This window comes from Telmatherina bonti, assembly GCF_933228915.1.
Source record: "Telmatherina bonti genome assembly, chromosome: 8".
NCBI lineage: Eukaryota > Metazoa > Chordata > Actinopteri > Atheriniformes > Telmatherinidae > Telmatherina > Telmatherina bonti.
In genome coordinates this window covers 5,967,863-5,974,599 of record NC_136626.1, presented here as the reverse complement: position 1 = coordinate 5,974,599, position 6,737 = coordinate 5,967,863, and positions in this window count along the sequence as shown.

Sequence of the window (6,737 nt, the reverse complement as noted above, 5' to 3'; positions counted from 1 at the left end):
AATTAAAGTCCCTTGAAAAAGAACATATGCAAAGTAATAACAATGATCTACTAACAAGTATTGCAGAAGTAAAGCAAGCATTGAACAAAGCATATGAAGATCAAATAGAAATGAAATCCAAATTTATTAAACAAAATTACTACGAAAATGGACCTAAAGCCAAGAAACTTCTTGCTTGGAGGATACGAAAACAGCAGGCCGACAGATTCATACACAAAGTGAAAAGTCCTCTTGATAATAACGTATATCATAATTTAAAAGACATACAGAATTCATTTGTAGCATATTACACGCAACTATATACGCAACCACAATCAGTGGATCAAGCAGCTATAGACCGTTTTCTCTCCTCCCTCGACCTGCCATCAATAGGAACAGAACAAAATAAAAGATTAAATCAACTAATAACAGAAGAAGAAATTGGTCAAACAATTTCTAAATTGAAAACAAATAAAATGGCGGGTGAAGATGGTTACCCTGCAGAGTGGTACAAACACTTCCGACACTTAATTATTCCTCAACTTAAAAACTGTTTTAACCACGTCTTAACAGGAGGAGAAATACCACCGTCATGGAAACGGGCAGTAATTTCAGTCATCCACAAACCAGGTAAAGATAAAACTCTATGTGGCTCCTATCGGCCAATTTCAGTTCTAAATATTGATTACTGTATATTTACAACAATATTAGCTAAAAGACTTGAATCGATCATTCCTGAAGTAACAGACACAGACCACTCGGGTTTTGTCTGTAATAGACAAACTCATGATAATATAAGGCGAGCCCTTCATCTTTTTAACAAAATGAAAAATACAGAATCAATAGCTGTCAGTCTTGATGCTGAAGAAGCATTTGATTCTGTTGGATGGGATTACTTATATTTAGCTTTGAACAGATTTGGTTTTAATAGCAATATAATTAGATGCATACGATCTTTGTATGATTCTCCATCCGCCAGAATCAAAATCAATGGCGGTCTCTCTGACATAGTACACCTAGAGAGAGGTTGCCGCCAAGGCTGCCCGCTCAGCGCGACGTTCTTTGCCCTCTTTATAGAACCTTTAGCTCAGGCAATCAGAGAACATAAGGACATCTCAGGTATCATTATAGGAGACACAGAACACAAGGCCTGTTTGTATGCCGACGATGTTCTTCTTACATTATCTAACCCCAGTGTAAGTCTGCCCAATCTCCTGTCTTTGCTAAAAGAATTTGGTACATATTCAGGGTACAAGCTAAATTTACAAAAAACCCAGGTTATTTCATTCAATTATAAACCATCTTTAGAAACTCAAAAAATATCTAAATTTAATTGGAAAAATAATAAAATTAAATATTTAGGTGTCCAAATTCCAAAAGATTTATCACAATTGTTTGAAGAAAATTATACAATTTTGACTTCAAATATTAAAGCCGATTTACAGTGTTGGTCTCTGCTGCCAATGAATATGTACAATAGAATTGACATAATAAAAATGAATGTATTACCGCGAATTCTTTACCTGTTTCAAGCACTCTCAATTTCGGTTTCCTCTAAGCAATTCAATGACTGGGATAAAATGATTTCAGATTTTATTTGGGGAAAACGAAAACCAAGAATAAAATTTCAAACATTACAATTACGAAAGGAGGAAGGCGGATTAGCCTTGCCATGTCTAGAAAATTATTACAGAGCAGCACAGCTGCGGATACTTATGTGTTGGTGTGACCCATCATTTGAGGCCAAGTGGAAAGAAATGGACCAATCCTATTTTGACACTCCTCTTCAGTCCATGCTTGGTGACAGACCTCTTCTTAAAAAATATTTAACTTCACAATTATTACCCATTTGGATAGTTGTACCAATAAACACTTGGTTTAAAATACTTAAGGACAGCGACACTGAGAGGAGTGCCAAATTTTTACGATGGCCAGCCTATGATTCTGATTTTTTGCCCTCAAAGATAGATACTGGTTTTACACAGTGGTCACAAAAAGGTATCACAGGATATTGGGCTATCTCAGAAAAAAATGTTCTAAAAAGCTTCTCACAACTTTCAGAGACATACAGTCTGGAAAAGCATGATCTATACAGATATTTTCAGTTACGGCATTATTTTGATAAGAACGTTAAGCTCCCAAAGAAAGAAGAAGTAGGACTTGTTAAGATGTTCTTGAAATCTTGCAAAGGTAAGACTCCAAAGAAGCAAATGTCAAAGCTGTACACTTGTTTACAATCTTTAAAAAAAACATTCAACTATATATATTAAAAAAGCTTGGGAAAAAGAAATTGATGTGATAATTTCTGAAGATGACTGGTTAAATATGTGTAAAGTTGCCATGACTACTTCCTCCTCTAATCTTTGGAGAGAGTTTACATGGAAAAACATTGTACGTTTCTTTATACCACCTTATATTACAAGTAAACAATGTAAAGATCCAGATAAAGCTTATTGTTGGAGAAACTGTGGAAATGCTTGTGCAGGACACTTTCATGTTCTTTGGGACTGTGCCAAGATCGCACCCTATTGGGCAAAAGTTATAAAAGAAATTAAGAACATACTTGGGCTGGACTTGCCATACGACTTTATAATCATATATTTAGGCAATATACCTCAAAAACTAAAGAAGTCGGACAAGTACTTGTTATCATTACTGTTGGCAGGGGCAAAGAAAGCCATAACACGCAAATGGTTACAAGAAGATGTCCCCTCTACACTAGACTGGATACAAATTGTTTCTGAAATTTATGACATGGAAAGACTGACATTCTCTTTAAGGTTGGCCACGGAAAAATGTAAAAATATTGGGAAAAATGGGACAGTTACACGAAAAAAAGGACTTTGTGATGGACTTCTTTGGAAGAAGGGAAGAAAGAAAAAAGAAGAGAGGGAAAAAGAGGAAGAGGGAAAGAAGAAAGAGAAAAGGGGAAAAAAAAAGAAAGGGGGAAGGAAGGGAAAGGAAAGAAAGAGAAAGGTATATGTATAAAACCAATTACAATGTTCATGCCTTGCCTGAATGTGTAGATGTACCCTGTATGCTCTGTGTTTTTGTGTTAATTTATTATGTAGTGGTCTGCATTTTTGTTTTGATCTGTTTAAAATTTAAAAATGTCACTTTTAAAAATAAAGTTTAAAAAAAAAAAAAAAAAAGGGCATATATTTATACATTAATATATTAGAGAAATAGAGCGAGGTACTTCTCAGTGCATCAGGTAACATCCCTATTGCTACATAAGTAATGGTTGGCGGGGTCTCACCTGATGTGCTGACGTTGCGGTAACGTATTGTAGTGAGCGGGAGCTGCTCTGGTGATTAGGTGATTCGGAGCAGCTCTGTTGATTAGGCGAGTGGCAGCACCTGGGGTAGAGCAAGCAGAGGTGACAAAAGGACTGAGTCAGTGTGTGTGAGGTGTTCTGGGGAGAGGAGCTTGGTGACTGCTATCGGGTGATTACCCAGCCAAGCAATCGTCTAGTGCTCAGTGGGCCTGGTGGGAGGGTGCCGATCGCAGCTGTGTAGGGCTGCCGGCGGCGAAGACAGTTAGGGGGACTGTAGGGTGAGTTCACCATCCAGGCAGGGATAGGAGGAGTCAGGGAAATATCTAGGAGCACGCTCTTCCACTCCCCAGCCAGAGGAGAGGTACTCCTGCCGTCAGTGGAGGCCTCATTGCGCTGGGCCGGCATCTGCCTGTGACAGCTAATTGGTCGGACCAGCGCCAAAGCTCAGACCCTGTGGGAGGGTCTCGACCCAGGGGAAAGCTAAGTAGTCTTTTTAATTCTATAAATTGTATGAATGTGTTGTGTGAGTGTAGGGAAGTTTTAATGGTGTTGTTTGCACCCAGTATTGGACGTGTTGGGGTTATTAAATTAGGAGTTGGATGCTGCCGCGGCTTGCCCTACGGTGAGACCAGGGATGGGTGGGTCCTAAGAGTTCCCTCCGTATTGGTGAGTTTGCTGTGTGGGTGTAAAAGTGGGGACCTTCGGTTGTAGTGCTGTGTTGTGGCGTGGGTGGGTTTGAGGCGTTGCCTTGTGGCTCCTCCCATTGTGGCCGTGCACTCAAGGGAGCAAGTGACTGGCTCAAATACAACTGCTATCGAACTGCTATCTATCGAATCCCATACAGGTCTGAGACTGGTTGCCTTATGAACTATACAAAATAAAGGTTGTGTTCGTATTACCTTTTTGCCTCCTTATTCATTCTGCCGGGACCTCTGCCTAAGTGCAGGAATATTACAGTATTGTGTCATTTCCTGTTTCCTTAGCGTGTGTCACTGCGGATTGCTACGAGCCGTTGGCTCCTTTAACTTCTTTCTATTGTTAACCAACCACTCACTTCAGCGCACAATATCTTCCCAAACCACTGTTTTATATATTGCATTTATTTTCAGGGTCTTAGGCTTTCTGTTTACTTGACTTAAACAGCTCAAGCACTCGGTTTTAGCATGGCTGCTAGCTCTCTTCCCACACCCCGGTCCCCTGCCTTTTCTTGCTCGGTGTGTCTGATGTTTAGCTACTCCTCCGCCTCCTTTAGTGATAACGGTAGGTGTATTAAGTGTAGCAGCTTGGCAACTTTGGAGGCGAGGCTCTGTGAGTTAGAAGCTGCGCACTCAGTTAGGGAAGCAGTTAGTTAGCAAGCCCCCATTAGCCAGTGCGGAGCTACCAGCCAGGGCAGCTAGCCCACCTAGCTGTCCCTCAGCAGTTCCCGCGCAGCCAGGAGCCGAGGCGGGCTGGACGACGGTCAGGCGGAAGCGTAGCCCCAAACCAAAACCCACTGGCCACCACCGACCTGTTGACGTTTCTAACAGATTTTCCCCATTCGGCGACACACCCGCTGAGGCAGAAACCCTGATTATAGGTAGTTACATAGTCAGAAACGTGGCACTACAGACACCGGGGACCATAGTCAAATGCATTCCTGGGGCCAGAGCGGGCATCGTCAAATCGTGTTTGAAACTGCTGGCTAAGGCTAAACGTAAATACCGTAAGATTGTAATTCACGTCGGCGGTAACGACACCCGGTTACACCAAGCGGAGGTCACTAAAATTAATGTTGCTTCGGTGTGTAACTTTGCCAAGAGCATGTCGGACTCCGTAGTTTTCTCTGGTCCCTTGCCAAATTTAATCAGCGATGACATGTTTAGCCGCATGTCATCTTTCAACCGCTGGTTGTCTAGGTGGTGTCCCGATAACAACGTGGGTTTTATAGATAATTGGAGCGCTTTTTGGGGAAAACCTGGTCTTATTAGGAGAGATGGCATCCATCCCACGTTGGATGGAGCCGCTCTCTTATCTAGCAATATGGACTCTTTTATTAGTCAGCTAAATTGACAACTCAGGGTTGGGACCAGGAGGCAGAATTGTAGTCCTACACACTTTTCTGCAGCTTCCCACCTGCCGCCGCCCACCCAAAACCCCATTCCGACCTTATACAACTCCCCAGCAGTAAGAATTAAACAACACAAAAACACTTCTGGGGTTAACCGTGAAAACCTCATAAAAATAAAAACAATAGATCAAATAAAATCTGAAAATAAGACAATAAAGTGTGGCCTACTGAATATCAGATCCCTCCCAAATAAGTCTTTATTAGTCAATGACTTGATAGGTGATCACCACATTGATTTATTCTGTCTTACAGAAACCTGGTTACAGCAAGAGGATTATGTTAGTATTAATGAAGCTACGCCAGCTAACTATTTAAACTTTCACATTCCTAGAACTACAGGCAGAGGAGGAGGTGTTGCAGCTATTTTTCAGTCAGAATTATTAATTACTCCTAAGATCAAAACTAACTATAAATCCTTTGAATTCCTGACATTAAATTTATCTCATCCAAAATGGAATTCAGAGAAACCGCGCTTTTTAGCATTAGTGTATCGCCCACCTGGACCTTACTCCGAGTTTCTGACCGAATTCTCTGATCTCTTGTCTGAGTTAGTGCTGACTACTGATAAAGTCATTGTACTAGGTGATTTTAATATTCATGTTGATGATGAAAATGATAGTTTAAACATTTCCTTTAGCTCTATTCTAAACTCACTTGGGTTTCACAAAATGTTAATGGAGCCACTCACTCTCATGGTCACACTCTTGATCTTGTTCTAACATCTGGTATTGAGACTGATAAGCTCAAAGTATTTCCTCAAAACCCTATATTGTCTGATCACTTCTTATTAACTTTTGAATTCACTTTATTTGATTACTAACTGACCAAAAATAAATTCTACTATAGTAGATGTTTATCAGACAATAATATTACAAAATTTAAACAATCAATTAAAACAATTTTTTCACCTCTACCATGTGCTAGCATGACTGAGAGTCCCCCTTTAAGCTTTACTCCTGCTCAGATTGATCAGCATGCTGATACTATAATAGCTTCAATGCGTACTACCTTGGATAATGTTGCTCCCCTAAAGAAGAAGAAATTGGGTAAGATTATGAAGGCTCCCTGGTTTAATTCCCAGCTTCGAGCTCTAAAACAGGCGTCAAGGCGTTTGGAAAACAAATGGCGATCATCAGGATTAGAGGAGTCTCGCTTAACCTGGAAAGAAAGTTTAATTGTCTACAAAAAAGCCTTACGTACGGCAAGAACAGCTTATTATTCATCATTGATAGAGGAAAACAAAAACAACCCTCGGTTTCTTTTCAGCACTGTAGCTAGGCTTACTAGGAGCCGGAGTGCTGTTGAGCCATGTATTCCTTTCTCACTTAGCTGTGATGATTTCATGTATTTTTTTCAGGAATAAAATTGACACTA